This window comes from Elaeis guineensis, chromosome 14, assembly GCF_000442705.2.
Source record: "Elaeis guineensis isolate ETL-2024a chromosome 14, EG11, whole genome shotgun sequence".
In the NCBI taxonomy this organism is placed as follows: Eukaryota; Viridiplantae; Streptophyta; class Magnoliopsida; order Arecales; family Arecaceae; genus Elaeis; species Elaeis guineensis.
The window spans coordinates 58995416-59008338 of record NC_026006.2 but is presented as its reverse complement, the minus strand read 5'-3'; the positions used below and the strand labels follow the sequence as shown (position 1 = coordinate 59008338).

The window sequence follows — 12923 nt, the reverse complement described above, 5'->3', positions numbered from 1 at the left end:
ACCACGTCCTTCTGTTCACGATCAGAACCTTTTAAAGGCCTTAAATCCGTGTTAGATTAGGTTAAAGACTTCTAATCAGGCCCAAACCAAGTCCCTGAACCATCGGATCAACATCAGAAGCAACCCACACCCTCCGATGGCGCACTGATCCACGGAATAGTCCGTGGACCGCAAGAAACGTGCGAGAAACGATAGTGGACCGCGAGAAACCGAGGGGAAACGCCCCCTCGGTCCACAGGCCTCCCGGTGCACCGCCTGGTCCACGATGGACCGGGCTACAGGCTCCCAAGGGCGCGCGGGCCAGCCCGGCCTGGGGCGGCCCGCGCGCTTGCGAGCCTGGGCCTGGGCCGCGCGCTACGCGCTAGGCTGCGCCTTACCGAGCCCAGCCCGCGCGCTGCCACGCCTAGGCCGCGTACCGCCGCTCCGCCGGTCAACCGCCGGCCGCCGACGATCCTCCGCGACTCCGAACTTCGTGCCGACTTCTCTCGCACATATCTCGACCATCCGAGCTCTGTTTGAGGTGATCTTGATCTCGTTGGATTTCATTTTTCATCACAGACCTCGCTACGGGCTCAATGTGGACCGAATCTTGAATCATCAAATCCTAGCAATCTCCACATCGACTCGATATTCGGCCTCCTCTGGACTTTGAGAGCTTCTGGATCTCCTCGCCCCCATGTCCTGGGACAATCGCCCGCTGATCATGGATGGACAAACATGGGAGTCGAGCCAGGCCGCTCGATCCCATCTCCGTCGTATGCTATGCTCCTCCTAACCTGAGACCTGCTCGAAGTATCATTCTGTAGTAATAGAAATCTCACCTTGCGATATCGCCTTTCATCCTCTCAAATCTCCTGTCTCATGCCCGATCCACCTCCATCTGGAGCTCCACTTCGCTCTGAGCTCTCCGTCAGGTAATAATGTTCTCTACTCCTCTTCTTCTCCTCCAGAATAATCCTATCACCGCGTAGCACCTTCAGGATTCCTCCACCAACTACCGTCCTGTAGCCTCTCGAATCCAGTCTGCTCAGTGAGATAAGATTCTGTCTGAAATCGGATATGTATCGGACCTCCTCCAATCTCCTCACTGCACCATCATGTGTCCTCCAGCTGACAGTCCCGATGCCTCTGATCGTACAGCATGATCCATCTGACAGATAAACAGTACCCTCACTGTTCTCTAGGGAGTCAAACTGCTCTTCTACAAAATACATGATAGATGCATGCAGAATCTAAAATCTACTGCTGGAAAGAAGTAGATACCTCGTCAGATATCTCCAGGACATCTCTCTCTGAATAGCTACTAGCCGTCGCTACAGTAGCCATCGTCCGATCTTTGAGTTGAGAGCAATCTCTGACTAGATGTCCCAACTCGTCATACCGATAACACCTTGTCTTGCTCAAGTCTCTCTTGGACTTGGACCGCCCTCGTCGCGATCTCCTGTCGCTCCGTCTACCGCCTCCTGCTCCTCCAGAAACCATCAAAGCTGAGCTATCGCCATTTGAGCTCGAATCTGGATTTTTCCTCCTGAGAACCTCATTCTGGAGAATCACCGCGGTGATCTGGTCCATCTTGATGGTGCTCTTCTCCACTAGAAGAGCAGTCACCAAGCACTCATACGAAGAAAAAAACGATGCTAGCAAAACTAGTGTCCTAATCTTCTCTTCAATATTCTCGCCAACACTGAGGAGGTCGGTGAGGATCTTCTGGAAGTGACTGTTGCCCAGCTATGCAACCCAAGAGGGGGGGTGAATTGGGTTTTAAAAATTTTAGGCTTAACTAAATACTTGTAAAAAAAAAAAGATATATCAAAAGCTTGATGAATGAGGAGAGAGACTTTAGTTTGAGATTAATTACTTAAAACAAGAATGCAAGGATATAATGGAGAATTAAAGAGAAACAATAAAGCATGCCACAAACACAATGATTTATAGTGGTTCGGTGCCAACCTTGCACCTACATCCACTCCCCAAGCTCCTACTTGGGAATTCCAATCCACTATACTTTGTATTCAACCCGAATACCACCGTCGGAAACTCCGACACTAGCTATCCCAAGCTAGTCCACTTGTTTCCCGGGTACAAGCCGACCCAATACACTCCGATTTCAGGTTCGGATCAACCTTTCCTTGTTTTGGAAACCCTCCAAAACAAAAACAATTACTCAAAAGATAAAATCAGTTTAGAGCACAAATAAGTACAAGAATAGCTCCTTAAGTGAGCGAATATAACAATAAATACGCTTTACTCAAATGAAGAAGCCCCTCTTGGATTTCCTCAAAGTGGATGAGAGATGAAGTAAATGCTTGAGGAGTTGGTGAGCTTTGATTGATGGCTTCTTGAAGGCTTTAAATGAACTCTTGAATGAGGTTGAGAAGTTGGCTTGAGAAACCCTCTCTTGAATGCACTTGAATGCCCTCTTGAATGCTCTTGATTTTCTCTTTTCAAATCACTTGAATGCCTCTTGGATATTTGGATGTCTCTCCTTTATGTTTTCCACCTTTTGAAACATTTTATAGCCTTAAGAGACAAGGAAAAACAAACTAGGCAGAAAAAGAGCCGTTAGAGCACAAAAAGCAGCATTAAAAAGCAACCAAATCTGGCCAAAAACTAGCCGTTACAGGCAAATCCCGTCATATGAGTCGACTCATGAGTCGACTCATGCCTCAGGGGTCGACTCATGAGTCGACCTCTGTTGCAAAGTCCAGAGATTTGGTTTCTGGATTTTCTTGGCCCAAAACAGCAGAAGTCGACTCATGAGTCGACTCATGCCTTGTGGGTCGACTCATGAGTTGACTCACAGGTCGTGCCAAGCCAGAAAACCAGCGTGCCATGGCTAATCTTTGCGTGCCAATCAGCTCATAGTTTCATGAGTTGACTCATGAGTCGACTCATGAACTTCAAACCTTCATAACTCCAAAAATATAAGTCCAAAAACCATGAAACTTTCACCAATAGATTACATATCATTTGTTCTACACGATGATGCTATCAAATCAGAGTTTTGATGAAATTACGATTTTGCCCCTGTAGAGCATAAGGTCTTTTTCACATAAAAATTATTTGTATCCCTTCCAACTGTTTTGTAGTCATCAAAATCAATCTAGGAGCAACAATCTCCCCCTTTTTGATGATGACAAAACATTTGAACAAAAGCATTTTTTCTGAATCATGAATTTCAACAGATTGTATTTTAGGTGCATATGCTTGAAAAGAGTATGATTCTTTTGGCATGTGATACAAATGGTTGTATGCATAAATGGTTTGTCCATTTGCTTAAAGATTGGAAGATATGCTCATTGGATTATTGTTTTGGTGTTAGAGCAGAAAATTTGATTTTATTATCAGAGCAAGAAAAAATTTTCTCAATTCTCAAAACTAGTCAAGTGTGCCAAAGCATATTTAATAGTTGATTTGGAAAGAGTATTAGATCATTTAAGTTTAAGATGTATCAGAGCAAGAGAAATGAAAATCCTGCAATGTATCAGTGTAGGGAAAACAATTTTACAAAGTATCAGAGAAAAATTTTGCAAAGTATCAGAGTAATAAAAACAGTTTTTCAATGTATCAGAGTAAAATTGAGTAATGTATCGGAGTAGTAAAAAAAATTGTCAAAGTATTAGAGCAATGTATTCAATATATCAGAGTGGGTTTGGAATTTGAAAGCCTATCAAAGCATATTCAATGGTTTACAGCAAATCAGAGTATGAGTAATTTTAAAAGGTACTTATTTGCAGTATAGTTAGCATTTGTACTTAAAATTGTCAATGTATTAATTTCTCATAATTTGTAGTGTTTGCTTTTGATGGATTTCTTTGTGTTTAATTTCTCCCCCTTTTTGACATCATCAAACAAGGTTAAGTCCTTTTTCTGAAGCATTCTTTAATTTCTCCTCTTGTAGGGTTTGCTCCCCCTTAATGAAGCAACTATTAACAGCAATCATAAAATGATAATACCATAAAGAGAAGACAATATTTCACAAAAGAGAATATATAACCAAAGTAAGATAATCATCATTCCAAAGGTAAAGCCATAATTGTTTCAGTACATAGATTGTAACATAAAAAGTATCATACAAAGTCAACTAGCTCATGTCAATACATGGCCCCAAAAATACAGATCCTAGAGAGGACTAAACACTAAGACCTAGGATCTAGAAATGATCAATGATCAGAATCATCAGAAATGTGATAAGGAGCAGATGGATCTGGATCTGAGATGCGTCCTCGACCCCGTCTGCCTCTGGCACGAGAGGAAGAACTGGCACGAGCAGGCGAACGGGAGGAACTGGGTGGCTGAGAACGCTGAGAAGCTAGGGACTGAACTGAAAGGGTAAGTCTGATGGAGTCAAGTACAGTCAGTGCCTGGAGACAGCCTGGAGAAGTGCAGTGAACTGAGTAGTAGCTTGCTCACTTGATCCTCTGATCTCCTTCCTCAGTAACTCATAGCCGCCCTCAAGAGCTCCTCTGAGTCTGCCGGCCTCTGCAGTGAGATCAGTGACCTCAATCGTAGACTCCTGAGGCTGAGGGTGTGCCAAATCGAAGACCTGCCCCTGTAACTCGAGAACTCTGTCAGTCAGTCTCAGTACAGTGTCCTCAAGCTGCTGAATCCTCATGGACTGATCTGCCATCATCTGATATACTGTGGAGATGTGGGGAGTCAAAGTCTGATCAGTAGAAGTAGCCCCTGGTACAAATGAAGTACTGCTCATCTGACTCGACATCAAAGAGACCATACGCTGTGCAATCCGCTCAATCTGATAATCGGACAGTGTGAACTCTGGCGGAGGTGCTCTGCTCTCTGGCTGATGCACAGGTGTGGGTATCCTGGTAAACTCAGAAGGGCCAGCCTTGGATCCGGAAAGAACTGTATATCTGGTGAAGCTGCCTGAAGTCATGAACAGGAGATGATGGACCTTCTTCTTCTTCAGCTCTGACTCCTGCTGTATCCTCAGCTCTTTCTTCTGCTCTCTCTTCTGCTCTTTCTTCTGTTCTTTCCTCAGCTCCCCTGATCCAACCACACCACTTTTTGTGAACCCCATTCGATGCAAGGTGTGTAGGTTGAAGGTATCAACATGAGATAGTTTGGTGGGAGCCTCCCCCTCACAACTAACTCCAAACCTCCTAAAACTCTAGTCAGGGCCATACCATAAGGCAAATGTGCCTTAGATCTGTTCAGAGTCTCTCTCATGGCCTCATCATAAGTGCTGGGAGGTTTAGGGGGGTCTGTGTGATAATGTGAAACATAATGCATATGTCCCTGCCTGACAGAAGATCGTGCCTACCACTCCTAGGGAAGAAAAGTTTTGTGACCATTTGATGTAAGATTCTCATTCTATAGGTAATATCTTGGCTTCCAGTTTATTCAAATTCCCTTGGTAGGTTCCTCCAAGATAAACTTATACCTTCTTCTTTCACGGGGAGTTCCATGTATGCATAACCTTCACTAGGTAATGTAAAATCTCCCCTAAATGACAGGATCCAGACATATATCAATCCCTTTCACAGTTGAAGTCACTGACCCATTTCCATAAATAAGATTCTGATAAAACTCCCTAACTAGGTCAACATAGGTGACTTCTTTAGTGTACAGTAAAAGCTCCATCCCTGATTTTTGATCTTACTTGCTAAAGAAAATCCCTCATTTCAAAAATCGGAAGTCAATGTTTTTCCCAGTTTCTACTTTTCTATCTGAAGAGGGTTCTTACTGGGGGTTTGAGAGACTGTGAAGGACCTTGAACTGAAGCTGGAGCGGGAGCAGAGGTGGACTGTGCCGCTTGCCTTTTCCTTCTTACACTTTCTTCAAGTTCCAGACGGACTTTCTCCTTTGGGGAAGTTTCATTTTTGGTGCCATAACCTCTTCAATAGCAGGCGAGGAGACTTGAGGAGCAAGTGAAAGAGTGGAGGAAGGATTACAAGAGAGTGATTTGAGGTTTTGGAGGAGAGAAGGTGGATTTGAGAGGGACGGTGGAGTGCTAGGGCACGCTCCAACCGTGAAGAACAAGGGAAGAGGTCACAAAAGAACCTTTCCCCGAGTGGCGATTTCGGTGGAGAGGAGGCGGGAGGAGTTCCACAGCTAAGCCTTGGAAATGGAGCAAATGGGAGAAGGGAGAATGGATTTCGGAAGGAGGAAGACGAGCGTGAGGGTCGGCTCACGAACAGCAATTCAAAATATAAACCCTTCAGCCCGTTGGAAGTTGCTGGGAATTACAGTTTGCCATTGAGTCGACTCATGAGTCGACTCATGAAGTTCAGAAAATCAGGAAAAATGTGAATAAATTCCAGAAAAATTGAAATTTGGGGAGAAGGAGTTTAGCTCTAAGATGAGTTTTTAGAATGAAAAACTTGAGCTTTTGGGACCAAGAAAGGTGTTGGAAATTGAGCTTTAGGAAATTTTGACAATAAATCATTGGAATTAAAATTAATTTAGGCAAAGGATCAAGAATTCCTAAATTTCTCCTAATTTCACAGTATCTATCCTCACTAAGGGCCTTTGTAAAGATATCAGCTAATTGATTTTCGATGCAAACATATTCAAGAATTATATTTTTGTTTTGAACATGTTCTCTTATGAAGTGATGTCTTATTTCAATGTGTTTGGATCTTGAGTGTTGAATAGGATTTTTAGATAGATTTATGGCACTTGTGTTGTCACATCTTATTGGTGTTTCATTAAGTTTAATTCCAAAGTCTTCGAGTTGTTGCTTAATCCACAAGATTTGAGCACAACAACTTTCGGCTGCAATGTATTCGACCTCAGCCGTAGACAGTGCTACCGAATTTTATTTCTTGCTAAACCATGAGATTAGGTTAACTCCAAGAAATTGACAAGTTCCACTTGTGCTTTTTCTATCTAATTTACATCCAGCAAAGTCAGCATCAGAATATCCTAATAAATCTATTTGTGAGTCCTTAGAGTACCATAACCCTAAAGTTTGAGTACCATTTAAGTATCTAAGGATTCTTTTAACAGCATTCAAATGAGATTCTTTAGGATTAGATTGATATCTAGCACATAAACAAACACTAAACATGATATCAGGCCTACTTGCAGTTAAATATAATAATGATCCAATCATACCTCTATAGTATTTTAAGTCTACACATTTACCTTCATCGTCCTTGTCAAGCTTACATGAGGGACTCATTGGTGTGCCAATGGGTTTGGAGTTCTCCATTCCAAATCTTTTGAGTAGTTCCTTGGTGTACTTGCTTTGGGTGATGGAGATTCCCTCTTTTGATTGTTTGATCTGGAGTCCGAGGAAGAAGGTGAGTTCTCCCATCATGCTCATCTCGAACTCCCCCTGCATAAGCTTAGCAAAGTCTTGACAAAGGGATTCATTAGTAGACCCAAAAATTATGTCATCAACATAAATTTGTATAACTAACATATCATTTTGATTTCTTTTGATAAAGAGGGTTGTATCTACATTACCTCTTGAAAAACCATTATTTAGTAAAAATTTGCTTAATCTATCATACCATGCTCTAGGTGCTTGTTTTAATCCATATAAAGTCTTATTTAATTTAAAAATATGATTAGGAAAGGCATGATTTTCAAATCCAGGGGGTTGTTCTACATAAACTTCTTCAGCAATAAATCCATTTAAAAATATACTTTTAACATCCATTTGAAACAATTTGAATTTCATAAAGCAAGCATATGCAAGTAGAAGTCTAATGGCTTCTAATCTAGCTACTGGTGCAAAGGTTTCATCAAAATCAATCCCTTCTTCTTGATTATATCCTTTAGCAACCAATCTTGCTTTATTTCTAATTACATTACCATGCTCATCTAATTTGTTTCTAAAGACCCATTTTGTGCCAATTATTGAACAGTTTTTAGGTCTTGAAACCAAAGTCCAAACATTATTTCTTTCAAATTGATTAAGTTCCTCTTGCATTGCATTAATCCAATTATGATCTTTTTCAGCTTCTTCAATAGTTTTAGGTTCAAGATGAGAAACAAAAGCACAATGATTAAACACATCTCTAAGTGAAGAGCGAGTTTTTACCCCATGCATAGGATCACCAATAATTAATTCCTTAGGGTGGTTGTGAACATACCTCCATTCCTTGGGTAGGTCATTGGTACCTTGAGGTTGTTCTTGAATTTCCTCACCTATCTCATCTTGTTTGTCTTCTTGTTCCTTATCCTCTGGAGTGGCTGAATCTTTCAGAGTGATCTCCTTCATACCTTCTATTAATGGATCTGCATCATCAACACCCTCATTCTTCCTTGAAGGAAGATCGTTAGATTCATCAAAGACAACATGAATGGACTCCTCAACTACTAAAGTTCTTTTATTAAAAACTCTAAAAGCTTTACTAGTAGAGGAGTAACCCAGAAAGATTGCTTCATCTGATTTTGCATCAAATTTACCAAGTCTTTCTTTGCTATTATTTAATACAAAACATCGGCAGCCAAAAATATGAAAATATGCAATATTTGATTTTCTTCCTTTCCAAAGTTCATATGGGGTTTTCTTTAAAAATTGTCTGATCAAAGCACGATTTAAAATGTAACATGCTGTGTTAATAACTTCCGCCCAAAAATATCTTAGAAGGTTGCTTTCACAAAGCATGGTACGGACCATTTCTTCTAAGGTTCTGTTTTTCCTTTCAACTACCCCATTTTGTTGGGGTGTTCTAGGAGCAGAGAAGTTATGGCCGATTCCATTCTCATCACAAAATTTTTCAAAGTCTTGATTTTCAAATTCAGTTCCATGGTCACTTCTAATATTTTGAATTGAAAATCCTTTTTCATTAGTGACTTTTCGATGAAATTTAGTGAAAATATGAAAAGTTTCATCTTTGTGTGCCAAAAAGAAAACCCAAGTAAAACGTGAATAATCATCTATTATTACAAAACCATATCGTTTTCCTCCTAGACTTGTGGTTCTAGTTGGTCCAAATAAATCCATATGCAAAAGCTCTAATGGTCTAGAAGTTGAAACAATGTTTTTGGATTTAAATGAAACTCTAGTTTGCTTACCTAGTTGACATGCATCACAAATCCTATCTTTTTCAAAATTCAGTTTAGGCAAGCCATGAACTAATTCTTTCTTAATTAATTTTGAAAGAGAATGCATGCTAATGTGAGCAAGTCTACGATGCCAAAGCCAACTAGTCTCATTAACTTTAGCATTTAAGGATACTAGGCATTGCATGTCTAATTTGGCTAAATCATTTAGATCTACCATATAAATATTGCCATGTCTATGTCCTATAAATTTGATGCCATCATTAATAGGACTAGTCACAATACAAACAGATGATTCAAAAACTACTTTATACCCTTTATCACAAAATTGACTAATGCTAAGTAAGTTATGCTTTAAACCTTTAACTAACAAAACATTTTCAATATATTTGGAGGGAGTGATACCAATGTTACCTATCCCGATGATCTTTCCTTTGCCATTATCTCCAAAGGTGACCATCCCTCCATCCTTAGCATCAAGCGTGATGAATTGTGATTCATCACCAGTCATGTGTCTCGAGCATCCACTGTCCAGATACCATTTCCTGTTTTCTCCATGGGATGCTAGACACACCTGCAAACAAATATCAAGTTTTTGTTTTAGGTACCCAAGCTTTCTTGGGTCCTTTTTGGTTAGTCAAGATGGTTCCTTTTGGAACCCATATTTTCTTTACAGTTATGTTTGCACAAGTGTAAGATTTATGTCCTATTCTACCACATTTAAAACAAGTAGTATTGGTAGGCTTGTTACTTGAATAATTTACATAAATATTTTTCAGAAATTTTTATTTCTTTAAGGGGTTATAACCAAGTCCAGCCTTATCATATACGGCCTTTTGATTTTCAAGAATCATATTTAGTTTGTTTGAACTTAAGGTGAATTTATCTACTATAGGTTTCAGCTTATTAATATCATTCTTTAGGCTTTGGTTCTCTTGAAGCAAAGTGGATTTTTCAATTGAAAGATTTTCTGCTTGTTTTACTAAAGACTGATTTTTTAATTTTAGTTCTTTGTTTTTCATTCCTAGTTTCTTCAATTCATCAATTAAATCATTGAAGGCTTCATGCAATTCTTCAAAAGTAAATTCACTAGGGGTTTCACAAATTACCTCATTATCGTGTGCCATAAGGCACAGGTTGGCTTGTTCTGTTGAGGTCTCCTCATCGGAGCTTGAGTCGTCGCTCGCACTCCATGTGGCCATCATTGCCTTCTTTTTGAACTTTTTGGGACCTTTCTTCAATTGTGGACATTCGGATTTGAAATGCCCCGGCTTCTTGCACTCATAGCATATAAGGGGTTGATCTTTTTCTTTCTCTTTGCTTTGTTCCCCTTTTGTGAAAGGTCTCTTTCTCATCCCCTGTTTCCTCTTTCTTAGGAACTTCTTGAATCTTCGGGTGATGAGTGCCATTTCTTCATCCTGTTCTTCATCTTCTGTGTCGTCAGTTTCTTCATCAGGAGAGGCTGTGGATTTGAGGGCAATGGTTCTCTTCTTTTTGACTTCATCTTCTTGATGTTGCTTCATGCTAAGCTCGTGAGTCATCAAGGATCCAAGAAGCTCTTCTAGAGGTAGAGTGTTCAAGTCCTTTGCTTCTTGGATAGCAGTCACCTTGGCTTCCCAGGTTCTTGGCAATGACCTGAGAATCTTCCTTATAAGCTCACTGTTAGTATAAGATTTGCCAAGACTCTTCAAACCATTAATTATATCAGTAAAGCGAGTAAACATAGTAGTTATGGACTCATCATGCTCCATTTTAAATAACTCATATTTATGTACAAGCATGTTTATTTTAGACTCCTTTACTTGATTTGTTCCCTCATGGGTTACTTCTAACCTATCCCATATTTCTTTAGCAGATGCACAGGTAGAAATGCGATTAAATTCATTTGCATCAAGTGAACAATAAAGAACATTCATAGCTTTAGCATTTAACTGTGCCAATTTCTTATCAACCTCATCCCATTCTCTTTCGGGTTTGGTTGACTCCTCACCATCTATTATCTTGGTGGGTGTGTGTGGACCGTTCACTATGATACTCCACATATCATAGTCTAGTGCTTGTATGAAAATCTTCATCCGAGCTTTCCAATAGGTGTAATTAGACCCATTGAAAAGTGGAGGTCGGTTGGTAGATTGCCCCTCGGCTAGAGAAGTGCCGACGTGGGTTGCCATAGATCTTTGGCTCTTTGATTGTTAGATCAAAGAAGGGCTAGAGCACCGGGCTCTGATACCACTTGTTGCCCAGCTATGCAACCCAAGAGGGGGGGTGAATTGGGTTTTAAAGATTTTAGGCTTAACTAATTACTTGTAAAAAATATATATCAAAAGCTTGATGAATGATGAGAGAGACTTTAGTTTGAGATTAATTACTTAAAACAAGAATGCAAGGATATAATGGAGAATTAAAGAGAAACAATAAAGCATGCCACAAACACAATGATTTATAGTGGTTCGGTGCCAACCTTGCACCTACATCCACTCCCCAAGCTCCTACTTGGGAATTCCAATCCACTATACTTTGTATTCAACCCGAATACAACCGTCGGAAACTCCGACACTAGCTATCCCAAGCTAGTCCACTTATTTCCCGGGTACAAGCCGACCCAATACACTCCGATTTCAGATTCGGATCAACCTTTCCTTGTTTTGGAAACCCTCCAAAACAAAAACAATTACACACAAGATAAAATCAGTTTAGAGCACAAATAAGTACAAGAATAGCTCCTTAAGTGAGCGAATATAACAATAAATATGCTTTACTCAAATGAAGAAGCCCCTCTTGGATTTCCTCAAAGTGGATGAGAGATGAAGTAAATGCTTGAGGAGTTGGTGAGCTTGAATGATGGCTTCTTGAAGGCTTTAAATGAGCTCTTGAATGAGGTTGAGTAGTTGGCTTGAAAAACTCTCTCTTGAATGCACTTGAATGCCCTCTTGAATGCTCTTGATTTTCTCTTTTCAAATCTCTTGAATGCCTCTTGGATATTTGGATGTCTCTTCTTTTTGTTTTCCACCTTTTGAAACCTTTTATAGCCTTAAGAGACAAGGGAAAACAAACTAGGCAGAAAAAGAGCCGTTAGAGCATAAAAAGCAGCATTAAAAAGCAACCAAATCTGGCCAAAAATTAGCCGTTACAGGCAAATCCCGTCATATGAGTCGACTCATGAGTCGACTCATGCCTCAGGGGTCGACTCATGAGTCGACCTCTGTTGCAAAGTCCAGAGATTGGGTTTCTGGATTTTCTTGGCCCAAAACAGCAGAGGTCGACTCATGAGTCGACTCATGCCTTGTGGGTCGACTCATGAGTCGACTCACAGGTCGTGCCAAGCCAGAAAACCAGCGTGCCATGGCTAATCTTTGCGTGCCAATCAGCTCATAGTTTCATGAGTTGACTCATGAGTCGACTCATGAACTTCAAACCTTCATAACTCCAAAAATATAAGTCCAAAAACCATGAAACTTTCACCAATAGATTACATATCATTTGTTCTACACGATGATGCTATCAAATTAGAGTTTTGATGAAATTACGATTTTGCCCCTGTAGAGCATAAGGTCTTTTTCACATAAAAATTATTTGTATCCCTTCCAACTGTTTTGTAGTCATCAAAATCAATCTAGGAGCAACATAAACCCTCAGGACAATCAATTGCCAACGTATATGCCCCCATTGGCGGGGTCCTTTACATAGTCAGGTTGTCAATTCATAATGTTTCTTATATCATAATTCTTCATAAATCATATTTCATATTCTAATTTCGATAATAAAACATATAATCATGTAGTATCGAAATCAATCAATGTAATGCATCATGAAATCAATATGTTTAATCATGCTTCATCATAACATTTCAAATAAGATATTTTCATAATAAAATACCATTCATCCAATTCATGCACTGTTTCACAAATCATGTCAGAAAAATATATTATAATTTGCCGATA

At 40.0% G+C, this 12923-nt stretch overlaps 1 protein-coding gene across 1 annotated transcript in view; it reads right to left on the bottom strand.

Moving 5' to 3' along the window:
• Positions 1-12923, bottom strand: part of LOC105057453 (sucrose synthase 4) — a 35774-nt gene that overhangs the window by 2039 nt on the left and 20812 nt on the right.